We start from the raw sequence: 13,937 nt of genomic DNA on the forward strand, positions 1-13,937 counted from the left end.
GCGTCGGGAGCCTGGAGTCCGGGTGTGGACGACATACCTCTTGGTGTAGTGTAGTGGAGGGAGTCCTGCTGGTCAGGGCTTAAAGAGGGTGAAGCCGGACCGCTGTCTGGCCGTCCTTCCAAAGAGTGGTGAGGAGAAAGCAAAATTAAGTGTGGGAAAGGAGCTTCTGCGAAAGGAAGGAAGGTGTATTTCAGTTTATGCGGGAAGCCATGCAGTCGTGACAGGTGGAGTGAGGGTGTGACCCGGCACCAGGAGTTTCTGCTGGCAAGGCCCGGCAGAACGTCTCTGGGCACCGTATTGCTGCCTCACCCCATTGTGTGGACACTCGATCACTTCTCTGATGTTTCATAGAATTCTCCTGAAGATGTTATTTTTTCTGTAAATGTGAAATGGTTCCTGTAACTGGTATAACACCTCAAACTGAACAATCATGTTATGGTAAAAGGGTCTTTAGCAACTTAAGGCAATGACACACAGCTAAAGCATACAATTGTATAATTGAGCCAACCTTGTCCCCAAACATCTTGTTATGTGGCTGCCTTTGTCCCGGAGTTTGTCCTAATGTAGGTAATGTTTTACTTAAGAAATGGTTTCATAATATGTTGGAATAGATGACAGTCGTGGAGGTACAACAAGTTTGTTCACCGTGCAGCCTCGAACTGTTGCAACACATGAAAAGACGCATTTTGGTTTCTCACAATGGCAAGCACAAAGTATATGGGGCATCTTCTAAAGGGAGACAAATGTGAACCCCCAAAGAAAAATGATTTAAAACTTTCACCTTATATTGACACTTACATGTAGGGAAAGAAAACAGTTTAAGAAGATAAAAAGACGTTTCTTGTAAAGGTCCTCTGTTCATAGAGAGGCTGAGTTGCCCTGATCCTGTTCACTGCCCTTTAACAAAGGAACAGAAACAATTGAATCAGTACTAGGTGAAGGTGATGGTAATTAGTATATGATTGTTTATACGATTTAATAAAGAATATGATATATGCCTTTACAAATTCATTTATGAGCTTTCTTTTTAATTCTGTAGTCTTGATATTTTAAGTAATATTTGTTTAGATCTAGTGAAAACTGATTTTGGATATAAGTGAACCACTTGTCACTATGTAACTGCATATGCTGCCAACCGTGCAGGTCTTGGCTTCAGGCACCTGGTGACTGCAGGTTTGAATGAGTAATGGTTTGTGGAAAATGTTTTCTTTGAAGTAAAATAATAATGATTTTTTTAAGAATTGTTTTTGTAAACATGAAGTAAAAATGAAACAATTGGATGTTGTGCAAAAGCTTGTAATGATTTCTGTGTAAATAAAGAAGAGAGCTTTTTTGAGTTGTCCATTATGAGCATCACGCTGTAGTGGTCCAAGTCTCTGCCTGTCTTCTCTTCCCTCCGAACTCAGCTGGAGCTGGTCTCCAACAAGTTTACATTCACCATTGGCTTGGCATCTGGTAAGACTTGCAGATGGCAGAGGGACAGTCCTGTATTGAGTCAGGAAGCGAGTTCAGTCTCCATAACCAGCCTTCTCATGAGAGCTAGCTTCTGAGGGCAAGCCCTTATGAACTCCCACTAGGTTCATGTCTCAGACAATATAAGGGATTGGATGAAACCTCCAGCTTTGATCCACTAACTATTGCGACCAGAACAGTAACAAGAACAGGGTTGGAGAGGGGGTGATGTGCTATTGAGAACTTTTTTAAAAGGAGAAAGATACAAAGTAAAGACTATGGAAACACCCTTCTCTGAAGAAGGAGGTTGGCCTAAAAGGCTTTGCTGCCTCAAACTTTTTATTGAACTGCTTGGGGAACCAAATTACAGAAATCAATGCGGCACAGACATTGATAACTATGTTCCATATTGATAACCAGCCAACGCTTGATGAACAGGCAGCAACACTGTGACCCATGTACAGAAGTCAGTATGTGACTCAAGTATATTCTAACGCACAGTCCTGTGGCCTTAGATCATTGCCCAGCTGCAGATCCTCACCCACAGGCCTCGGCATTGGTGTTGGGTTTTTGTCTACTAGCAAATCATTGCCTATAGAATTCAACCTCGGTCTTTGCTCCAGCAGTCTGTGAACTCAAGATTCCAGTTCAAGTCACACTATTTTCTTTACAAACTGCCTGCAGCATTAACCATTAATATTAACCATAGTGCCCTCTATACAACTTAGTTTACAGTGTGGCACAGTATCTCAACAGACTAATCCTCCACATCCAAGTACCAGGATCCCATCTGGATGTCAGTTTATGCCCCTGCTGCTTTTATTTTCCATCTAGCACCCTGCTTGTGGCCTGGGAAAGCAGTGGAGGATGATCCAAGCTCTTGGGATCCTGCACCCCTATGGGAGGCATAGGGGAAGCTCCTGGCTCTTGGCTTTGGATCAGCTAAGTGCCAGCTGTTGTGGCCACTAAGGAAGTGACCCAGCGGTTGGAACATCTTGGTCTCTCCTCTCTGTGGATATCTGCCTTTCCAGTGAAAATATAAGAATAAAAAAAAATGGAGCTTTAAATATCAGTATGTGTTTGGAGAAGTCAAATCCTGTTCTGTATAAAAGAAAAACCATTTTTGAAATACTTATTTAAAACCACCATATTGTGCCTCACACAATGGTTCAGTGGCGAAATCGTCAATTTGCAAATGCCGGGATCCCATATGGGCACTAGTTTGTATCCCAGCTGCTCCACGTCCCATGCAGCTGTCTGCTTATGACCTGGGAAAGCAGTCAGAGGATGGCCCAAAGCCTTGGGACCTGAATCCATGTGGGTGACTTGGAAGAAGCTCCTGGATTAGGATCAGCTCAGCTTCAGCTTTTCTCTCCATCTTGGGAGTGAATCAGTGGATGCAAGATCTTTCTCTGTGTCTCTCCTCTCCATAAATCTGATCTGCCTCTCTAGTAAGAATAAATAATTTTTAAAAAGTATTTAAAATTTTAAAAATGCTTTGTAATGCGAAGCCCTATGCTGTATTACAAAACATCACACAGTGTCAAACATCATGTCCAAGATCTGAATGCATTGCCCCACATTCTTGTATTGGAAATTGAATCCCCAGGGCCACAGTGGTGGGAGATGGGGCCTACTGGGAAGTGTTTACATCAGGAGGGAGCTGCTCTCCTGAGCAGAATAATGCCATTCTACGAAAGTCTTAGAAAGTAAGTAGGCTTTCTCTCTTTTTCTTCATGTGTGTTCTGTGTAACTCAAATAGTAAAAAAAAAAAAAAAAAATGCACTTTATAATCTTCGAAGTTTACTAATTTCCCATTGCTACATGACAAGTTTACATAACCTCATTAGAAGTGGCTTAAATAACACTGGTTAGCAGTCGTGCAGGTGTGTTCTGATAAGCTTTCCTTTGGGCCTCATTTTCCTTAAGTAGAGGGATTGCCTTGCTAGGTATTTATCTATAAACCTGACTAAGCAAGAACAGCTGTTGTCAAGGAGCTACATCTGGACAGAAGATTCCAAGCAGAATTTCATGCAATGTTGGGATAAAGCCCTGATTTTAGAGATAATGACCAAAAATGTATCTTGGATTGATGAAAATGCTTCATTTGTAGGACAGGTGCAAGATGTCAGGATAAAGAAAACTATCTATCTATCTATCTATATATATTACAGCATTTAAACCTAATGTGTCTGTCAACTTGTGATAAAGTTTTCAAAACTAAAAAAAAGAAAAATGAATAAACAAAATGTCTGAGCGAGCAATGGGAGGGTACCCTTCAGCCTGTTGCTTTTTCTGTGTGCTTTAATTCTCAGGAAAGTAGAACAAATCCCTGGTAATTTTTTTTTTTTTCTATGCTGTTGCAAAATTTCTGCTCTTACTAGTTCAGCTGGTTTTCTTGCTCCCACTTTTTCCCAAACGTATCTTATCTTTCTGTTCCCTTTTGTGCTCTTTTTTCTTTTCTTATTTCTGTCTGAAATGTTTTACTCCTTTCTCCATCGATTTTTCTATCAGCCACTATATCTGACCCTCAAAGTTCATTTTATGTTTCATTTCTTTTCCTTGGTGTGTTTTCCAACTATTTCAAACAAAAATGCTCGTTTTCTTTCTTTTTTTTTTTAAGATTTATTTATTTATTGGAAAGTCAGATATACAGAGAGGAGGAGAGACAAAGAGGAAGATCTTCCATCCGATGATTCACTCCCCAATGCCCAATGCTATGCCGATCCGAAGCCAGGAGCCAGGAACTTCTTCCGGGTCTCCCACACAGGTGCAGGGTCCCAAAGCTTTGGGCTGTCCTCGTCTGCTTTCGCAGACCATAGTTTTCTTAAACTATGGATATAATATTGAAAGGGGTTTTTTAAAAAAGATTTATTTATTTTTATTGGAAAGGCGGATATACAGAGAGGAGAGACAGAGAGGAAGATCTTCCGTCCCATGATTCACTCCCCATACGGCCACAACGGCCGGATCTGAGCCAATCTGAAGCCAGGAGCCTCTTCTGGTTCTCCCACACGGGTGCAGGGTCCCAAAGCCCTGGGCCGTCCTCAACGGCTTTCCCAGGCCACAGGCAGGGAGCTGGATGGGAAGAGGGGCTGCCTGGATTAGAACCGGCGCCCATATGGGATCCCAGGCGTTCAAGGTGAGGACCTTAACCACTGTGCCATCGTGCCGGGCCCGAAAGGGCTTTTTTATTTTATTTTATTTTATTTTATTTTATTTTTTTAGCCTATTTCAAAGGAGTGGATGAGTCTCTTTAGCTCTTACAAATTTTAATGAACTCTAGTGAAGTGAGAATGGCCATGAGTTGGGGAAAAGCTGGAGGGGTTGCTCAGGTGATTGCATTCACGTCTAGAGGATAGTGGTTTTTCTTAGTCCTCTTGAGAAGAGCTAAATAAATTTGGTAGATAAAAGGAGTAACACTTAGAAGGTCTCTCTGCTCTCACTGTAACGCTGCCTTTCAAATATTAAAAAAATATGGGCCTGGTGCAGTGGTTAAGGTCCTCGCTGGATGGGAAGCGGCGCTGCTGGGATTAGAACCTGCGTCCTTACGGGATCCTGGCACATTCAAGGTGAGGACTTTAGCCATCACGCTATTGTGCCGGGCCCAAGCTTATGTTTGATTCCATTTTGCACAATCTTTTTGTAGCCCATACACCATGAATGCTATTTATGGTTGTTACACTCTATTGTTTAGGGACTAATGATAAGAAACAAAATCTGTATAGGGTCAGTATAAAGGAAAAGTTTTGATCCATAGTTGGCTGAAACCAAGGATGCAGAACCACTCACAAATATGGAGTTGATTAAATACCCAGTTGTTTGTAGCACAAGTAAAATGATTAGTGATAAGTTCAATGAGGCAGTAGCTTAATGAACTAATCCTCCACCTGCAAGTACTGGCATCCATATGGGTGTTGGTTCATGTTCTGGCTGTCCCACTCCTGATCTAATTCTCTGCTTATGACCTGGTAGGGCAGTGGAGGATGGCCCACAGGTCCCTGACTCCTGTGCCTGTGTGGAAGACATGGACGAGCTCCTGGCTTTGGATCATCTCAACTCTGGCCCTTGCGACCATTTGTGGAGTGTCAGCAGAAACATGATCATAGCTGGATTTTACTAAGTCATCTCGTTTCCTCACTGAATGGGATGAGGCAAATGTGTGCAGCAGGGAGGCACTTGGGACAAGTGTTTGTTCTCAGGGAAGATAAAGAGCCTCAGCTTCTGCAGGAGGGAACATGCAAACCTCTACCAGGAATGCAATCATAGCTTTATAATTGAATCTGGTTTTGCATCTTAAAAAAAGGGCAATTATTTCAGGACAGTGTTAAGGACTAAATTAATCTCCTCTTCATTCTTCCCGCTACAGACACAAGTCGTAAGCTGCAATCCTTACTCCCAGTTCTTTAAAAATGGGGTGGGTAGCAGACCCGGCACAGTAGCCTAGCAGCTAAAGTCTTCCGTCTTGCACAACTGGGATCCCATATGGGTGCCGATTCTAATCCAGCTCCCTGCTTGTGGCCTGGGAAAGCAGTCAAGGATGGCCCAAAGCCTTGGGACCCTGCAGCTGCGTGGGAGACCTGGAAGAGGCTCTGGGCTCCAGATTGGTACAGCTGCGGCGTTGTGGTCACTTGGTGAATCAACAGACAGAAGATCTTCCTCTCTGTCTCTCCTTCTCTGTGTATCTTTCTTTAACCACTTGCGCCACCGCGCCGAGCCCTCTGTGTATCTTTCTAATAAACAAATAAATAAATCTTTAAATAAAAATGGAATGGGAGGTCCTAGTAACAAAAATAACTTGTTATTTGCAGAGTGAAAACTGCAGATGGAAGATCTCTGCCCTTCAAATGGATAAAAAATTAAAGATGTCAAGTGAAGCGACTGCACCCAGGAAGAGTGTGTGAAGGCTGGTTATACTGCTGCACGCTGGGCAGAGACGGATGGTCAACCCCAGCGGGTGGGCAGCGTGGGTCGTATCCTGCCTGACCCTCAGACATGGCTTCCAGCCCTCAGGACAGCTATGTAAAACACAGCACGAGGTGTTTTGTTATTGCAGTTCCACCAAACCAATGTACAGTGGGAAGAACAGGCGTTTTGGTGTCAGCCTGCATTGTTTTTGTTTTCAGAACAGCCTGCGTTTTAATCGTTGGTCTGTTATATGATAACGCAAAGTGACTGGTACCCAAAGGGATGATTCCCGCCCCCCCCCCCCCGCTGGATTTGTCACATCTCATGATATACTCAGTTGATTTCAGTGACTTCTATGTAATCCTAAATATATCAAAGAAAACAGGTCTTTAATATCCTACCAGTTGAACTGTGGGTACTATGCTGTCAAAAACTACCCATTTATCAGGATGGAAAGTCGGGGGTTCACAAAGCTTTCTTTCTGCGATCATGTCCAGAGGAAATGTCCTGGGCTGTAACAGTTGCTAATCAGAGTTGTTACTTGATTGTGCCACAACCACCAAGCCTGAAATGTGACATCGGAAGAGTTCATCTTACACAACCGTGTCCAGCAGTAACACCTTATCAATCTACTGCAGAAATAACTTGTACATGTTTCAAACATTTGGATCCCTACATACAGCACGTTTCTTCCCCGTGCAACACATTATTTCCTTATTGCTGCTTCTTGAGTATCAATCTTTATTTTTAAAGGGGGCAGCAAGAGTCTCGACCTACAGAGAAGAAAAACAAATGCTTTCCTGGTTATTAATGTAGTCTAGCTGAGCTAAAAAGCCCGACTGGTGCTGTTGGGGTAAGGCCAGGGGACTGTTTACGTAATGGTTCCAGTCTATTATGTAGTTTTCCTAGCCTAGATTAAAGGCGGAAAAAAAAAAAAAAAAAAAAACCCGCAGTTCAAGTCCCACCTTTCGCCGAGAACAGCTGATTGTGTTTTCTCTTTTTAGCCAATGGTGATCAAACATTTCAGAAGCAAACGGGGTGAGTCATCTTCTGCAGGGACGCTGAAATATTAATAGTTCTATCTTTATCGGATTGTCCGTGCAGCCCAAACCCAGACTCCCACGGAGCTCTGCAAAACCAGCGGTTTGGACTGGAGAGGTGCCTTTGAGCTTGCATTTTAAGGGTCAAGTCTCAGGCTCCGGAGAACTGGTACAGGGGCAGATGGACTTACAACCCACTTGACCTGGATCCCTGCAGCGGTGAGTAGATGCGAGGTCCTGAGGGGTCCCGAGTGCGCGTCCCCCCACCCGCCCGCATGTTACAAATGCTCTGGGCTCCCGGGAAGGCTGTGCCTTCGCGGAACGACCCCTGAGGTGGACGAGGTGGACACAGGGGGTCCGGCGGGGGCTGCGCCCCGGCTTTTCTCCCGACTCCTACAGGGACGCGCCCTGCCGGCACCACCAGGTGGAGCCGGGCCCGCTGCCTCCAGCGGTCAGCGGCGACCGAGAGCCAGCACCGCGGGGAGGTCCGGAACTGCCCGGCGCTCCCCGGCCTCGCTGGCCAGCTGGCCACAGGACAGGAAAGCAGGAAGGCGCTGTTCGCCTCGCCGGCGGCTTCCGGCTACGGCTTCCGCTACGGGGCGGGGCTTCCGCCAGCTCGGGGCGGGACTTCCGATGGCAGCGGAAGCGCGGTGGCGCCCAGCCGGGGTCGCGGGGTCGCGTCAGCGCCGAGTGGCTCGGTGTCCTCGGTGTGGTGGGTTTGGGGTGTGTGTTGGGTTTGGGGGGCGAGGCGGCGGGCACCGACCAGCTGAGGCGCATCCCGGCCGGGCTCCGGGTGCAGGAGAGCGCGGCGTTCGCGGTAGGTGGGTCCCGCCATCTTCCCGCTATCCGCGATGCCCGGGGGAGGAGACGGGGCGAGGTGGACGAGGTGGACGCTGGCATGGACAAGGAGCGGGGCATGGCGCGCTCGGGGACACGGGCGGACCAGGGTCGGGGTCCCTGCTTCCCTGTCTCTGTTTCTCTGTCTTCCCGGGGGCCGGGGGAGGAGGGACAGCGCTCCGGGAGGCTTTTCGCGGGGGACCTGGGCCTTGTTGTGTCCACTCGTGGACGAGGCGTCGGCCGGGCCTGTCTGCCGGGGAGTTGATAAACTCGCCTTCCGAAAGTCGAGTTTCCTTCGTTGAGTTGGCATCGCGGGGAGGCCGAGCTGGGGGGCCACGTTAGGGACCCCTTGGCGGCGGCAGGGCTCTGGAATGCCCGTCCCTCCTGTCCACAAAGTGGTGTGGGCACGAGTCGGCCGGGAGAGTGAAAGGTGTGATCCGTAAGACTCTTCGCCGAGGGCTTAGCCAGGTCCGTTAGACGCTGGGACCGTTTCTAGAGGTGCTAATTCCGAGAGTCATGGACGAAGGTCAGGTGGATCTGGCTTTGAGCTCAGCCTGTTTGGGGCCGTGAGGGTGATTGCGAGAATGAGCCGGTGCTTCCCAACAGATGACGGAGTGTTACACCCAGAAACTCCTCGTCAGTTCTCTTCCGCCTCACTCTTCCTTGTTTTTGTTACTGTCGCAAATTCAAGTGCTGCCTGATTCCCTCTAGGTTGTGATGCACAGATTTGAAAAAGAGTATCCAGATAAGGACATGCTGACTAAGGAGTAAGTCAGTGGTACCCTGAGTCCCTTGTCTTCTTGCTAATAACACTGCTCACGGGGAGGCAGTGACTCCCCTCCCACTGTGGGGTCCCTGTGGCCTGCAGTGGCCTGTAAGTCTCATTTTGTTATTTGGATACATGGTAAGCGTTCTGGTGAAGTGCTGGTCACAGGAGATTTTTATTAGGAATGCTTCATTTTCTCTCAACCGTTTAGTAATTTTTTTTCCCCAGCATAGTATGTCCTCAGATTGTTGTTTTGTGCTTGTGTTGTAGAATCTTGTGGTTTTTTTTTTTTTTTTTTTTTTTTTCCTGAGGTGATTCCTGCCTCATGTTTTCTAAGAAGGTGGTTGCGGTTTATTAAATTTCATCCTCGTTTGAGCTGTTTCTTATGACTGTTGGGATCTTTAAGAAACCTGGCTCTTTGTTTATGCAGTTAGTGATGTCCCCAGTTTATGTTGATTCACAAAATTGATGAACATGTGTTCTTGCTTTCATTTCACTGGCACAGTACTGTGAGCGGGTTAATGTTGTTGATAGATTTTTGACATTGCCTCTGGAGACCTTTCTCTCCTTTGCTGCTGGATTGAAAGTCTGTGGTTGGTGTCTCAGATTGCCAGGAATTCACTTAACATTGCGTCAGAATACAGTGTTAGTGAAATACTCGCCAAACTCTAGACAGTTCAGTCACATATTTTTTTAAAGGCACACGGAAGTTATATCCTTAATTGTTCTGTGTACGATCTACCATGTTAGCAAGCATTTTTGCTTCATTAAAAAAAGTAAAATCTCATTGTTTCTTTGCAGGGTTTATGTTTATTATTTCAAATGAAAGCGTTTCTTTTGAAAGTGACTTTGATGACTTTTAAAAAGCACTTTGATTACTTGCCTTTCTTGAATCACATTCATGTGAAAGAATCTGGTAACTTACCTTGTTTCAATGAAGTTAGTATGGAAAATAACACAGAGCAGAAACCTAAGTATTTGGTATTTATGTAACAGCGTTTGCAAAGGTGGAACTTGCTGCGACAAAGAATGTTTCTGGGTTTCGTTATTTTGTTAAACATTCTTGAAGTGCATGCTGTCCAGGGCCCCGGCTGCACCAAGCACGTAGGAGGAGCAGGGTTTGTGGGGCAACAGCTCAGGTGTTGCTTGAGATGCCTGCCAGCCCCATTGGAATGCCTGGATTTGAGCCTAACTTCTCATCCAGCTGCCTGCTGATGTGTTCCATAGGGCAGCAACAGGTTAGAGGCTGTGACTAGTGTGGGAATTCTAGACTCTTGCCTTCAACCTGACCGGTTCAGAGGTTGGAAGCATTTGTGGCAGATTCTCTAGTCACTGGTTTACTCCCCAAATTTTCACAACACCCTGGCCTGGGATAGGCTGAGACTCCATGTGGGGCCCGTTATGTACTTGGTATGTGGCTTGTTTGCTGTCACAGTGCGTGAGTTATCAGGGAGCTGTAAGTGGGAGTGGAGGTGGGAGTTGAGCCCAGGCAGCCTGCTAATGGGTTCCGTTGAATCAACTGTTGTCTTAGTGTCCAGTCCACATATTTGGATTGAGATAACAATTCTATGAGGATGCTTTGAAAATTTAAAAAATATATTTATTTTGCTGCAAAAAAATAAAAATTCATGCAAAGCTTTTAAATAAGACGTTTTCTGTATGTTCTTTGAGGATCTCAGCATATATTTTTAAAAAGATTTATTTATTTTTATTAGAAAGGCGGATATACAGAGAGGAGGAGAGACAGAGAGGAAGATCTTCCATATGATAGTTCACTCTCGAAGCAGCTGCAACGGCTAGAGCCAAGCCAATCTGAAGCCAGGAGCCAGGAGCTCTTCTGGGTCTCCCATGTGGGTGCAGGGTCCCAAGTCTTTGGGCTGTCCTTGACTGCTTTCTCAGGCCACAGACAGGGAGCTGAATAGGAAGCGGGGCCACCGGGACTAGAACCGGCACACATATGGGATACCAGTGTGTACAAGGCGAGGACTTTAACCACTACACCATCGCGCTGGGCCCAGCAAATTTTTTTAATACCAAAATAAACTTCCCTTTAATTTCATTTTCCATGGACTTTTCGACGTGCCTTCATATAATCAGCTTACTGGAGTGCTGTGTGAAGTCTGTGGAGGCTGTTACTTGGATCTGGAACTTCGCTTCCTAGGGGTGTTGTAAGGATTGGTGACTTTATTGAGCCATTCAAGCCTTGCTGTTCCTCTTGGCAGCAGCGGTACTAATCGTTCATCAGTCATAGCTACAACTGCCCAGTGACTGGTTTTGCTTCAGCATCCATCAGTGTGTACTCTGTGGCAACTCCTGTATGCAGCAAGATCGCGCGTACAAACACCTGCAGCTTCCTGGCCTGTCTTTCCAAACCAAACTGCAAATCTCACCAAACATTTGAAGATGTTGTATGGTAATAATGACATGAGATGATATGAGTTCAGTAGTGCCTGCAGCCTTAAGATGCGGTTCTTGAGCCCCAAAAACTTACTATAAAAGATGTGGTGTAAAAGGAAATAGTAATAGTACTAATACAGACTGCTGGGGAGAAGTATGAAGGATATGAATGCAGAAACAAAGTAAAATTAGAGAAAGTCCTGAGAAATAAATTGTGACAAAGAAGAGCAAAAAAAAAAAAGCGATTAGAAGGAAAAAGACACTGAACTAATTTTGAAAGAGTGTTGGTGGACCCAGCGAGTTGGCCTAGTGGCTAAAAGTCCTTACCTTGAACGTGCCGGGATTCCATGTAAGAGCTGGTTCTAATCCCAGCAGCCCTGCTTCCTGTCCAGCTCCCTTCTTGTGGCCTGGAAGAGTAGACAGCCCAAAGCCATGGGACCCTGCACCCGCATGGGAAGCCTAGAGGAGGTTCCTGGCTCCTGACTTTTGTTCAGTGCAGCTCCAGCTGTTGTGGTCACTAGGGGAGCGAATCAACAGACAGAAGATATTCCTCTCTGTCTCTCTTCTCTGTGTATCTGACTTTGCAATGAAAAAAAAAAATCTTTAAAAAGCTGTAGAGGCCAGAAGGAAGTGACACAGCATTTTTCAGATGTTGAGGGAGAAGAACCATCAACTAATAGTACTCTACATCCTGAGTGTTCTTGGCAGATACACTCTAAAGCAACAGGTGCAGGAAGTTGCTGAAACAAAATGATAAAAGCATGGGAGGAACAATGGAAGAGTAAAATATTGATAAGTTTAGTGGGCATTCTTTTTCTAGATTGTGTTTGAAAGTTGAAGCATGATTGTCTGTGTTTCTGAGTGTAGAGGGAATATTGAAAGTGATTGTTGGGCCTGGTGCGGTAGTGTAACACCTTAAGTCCTCGACTTGAATGCACGCTGGGATCCTGTATGGATGCCAGTTCATGTAAGGCTGCGCCACTTCCCATCCAGCTCCCTGCTTGTGGCCTGGGAAAGCAGTCGAGGACTGCCCAAAGCCTTGGGACCCTGCATCCATGTGGGAGATCTGCAGGAGGCTCCTGGCTTCAGATTGGCGCAGCTCTAACTGTTGTGGCCAACAAAGATTTTATATGGCCGTCATAAAAAGAGAGTCATTGGATGGAAGATCTTCCTTTTCTGTCTCTTCCTCTCTGTATATATGACTTTCCAATAAAAATAAAGTAAATCTTAAAAAAAAATGTTACAAATGCGGAAGGACAGAAGGACATAAAGGATGTTATGTTCTTCACTGTTTAAGACTGGATAAAATGTTAGTAATCAACAGGCTATGAGAATTCATGAATGTATAATAAAATAATTAGAATGGCCACTGAAAAATAGATCAAAATTACAAAGTATTTTGAATTAACTCACAAGAATAATGAAAAGAAGAAAAAAAAAAAAAGAATTCCCCAGGTAAACAAGTGGGTTCTGTTTCATGGATGCACTTTTCTTAAACTTACAGCTTTTTAAAGATTTATTTTTATTGCAAAGTCACTCCCCAAGTGGCCGCAGCAGCTGGAGATGAGCTGATCCAAAGCCAGTTGCCAGGAGACTCCCACGCAGCTGCACGGTCCCAAGGCTTTGGGCCATCCTTGACTGCTTTCCCAGGCCACAAGCAGGGAGCTAGATGGGAAGTGGGGCTGCTGGGATTAGAACCGGTGTCCATAAGGGATCCCAGTACGTACAAGGCGAGGACTTTAGTTGCTAGGTTACCACACTGTGCCCAAACATTACATTTTAAATGAGTGATTTGCTGTGTGTGAATTACATATTTCAATAACTTAAAAAAAAATCCTTGCTTACACTGTAGTAATAATAAAGGGGAACTCAGTTTGTTTGGGCTGGTGATTTAGGGAGGAAGTAAAGGAAATCCCAGCACTTTTGGAACCGTATCATGAAATGATAATAATAATAAAAAAAGGTAAAAAAAATAATGTTTGTCAGGTCATAGAAAAAGAAAAATGTAAATGAACATAGACCCTATGTATGACTCAACAGTCATACTCCTGGGTTCTTTACCTGTAAGATATGAAATTTTAGTTTACATAAATCTTGTGAATTATTGTTCATAGCAATTTTATTTGCAATAGCAAAAAAGTAACTGGAAGGAGCCAAAGTTTTTTTTTTTTGCTATAGGTGAATGGTTAATCATTTCTACTGTGGGGACTGTGTTTGGGTCACAAACATGAAGCCGAATGGAAATTGAATAGAAAAATCCCAAAAAGCCACAACATGCCATTTGAGCTCATAAACAGTCTCCATAATGAAAAAATTTCAGAGATGTTATACCAGTCAGTGATTGTCGGGAGTGAAGAATTGTGCTGCGGAGCCCTTGGGAATGACTGCTGCGGGATGTACGAGGTGATGGGATGTTTGTATCTTGATTATGGTAATCTTTATAGGAACTTAATACGTAAAAAGGAGACCCCCATGCACACTGTGTTAGTATGTATTTACTGGGTTAGCACAATAGATTAATGAGGTGGTCTGTAATC

The 13,937-nt window shown here is 44.9% G+C and overlaps 1 protein-coding gene across 5 annotated transcripts in view; it reads left to right on the forward strand.

The window, feature by feature from the left end:
* Window positions 1-7,227: 7,227 nt before the first annotated feature.
* Window positions 7,228-13,937, forward strand: part of WDR37 (WD repeat domain 37) — a 65,305-nt gene continuing 58,595 nt past the window's right edge. For 2 of the 5 annotated variants that reach the window (XM_040968305.1, XM_040968308.1), the window contains exon 1: window positions 13,573-13,803. The gene's annotated coding sequence lies outside the window, so the exon portion shown is untranslated. Of the gene's footprint in view, window positions 7,620-8,078; window positions 8,222-13,572; window positions 13,804-13,937 lie in introns of those variants that run through there. The other 3 variants (XM_040968309.1, XM_040968307.1, XM_040968304.1) reach the window with 3 other exon arrangements.

Source organism: Ochotona curzoniae, unplaced genomic scaffold (genome assembly GCF_017591425.1).
Source record: "Ochotona curzoniae isolate NIBS_2020 unplaced genomic scaffold, NIBS_Ocur_1.0 scaffold_4683, whole genome shotgun sequence".
Classification (NCBI taxonomy): domain Eukaryota; kingdom Metazoa; phylum Chordata; class Mammalia; order Lagomorpha; family Ochotonidae; genus Ochotona; species Ochotona curzoniae.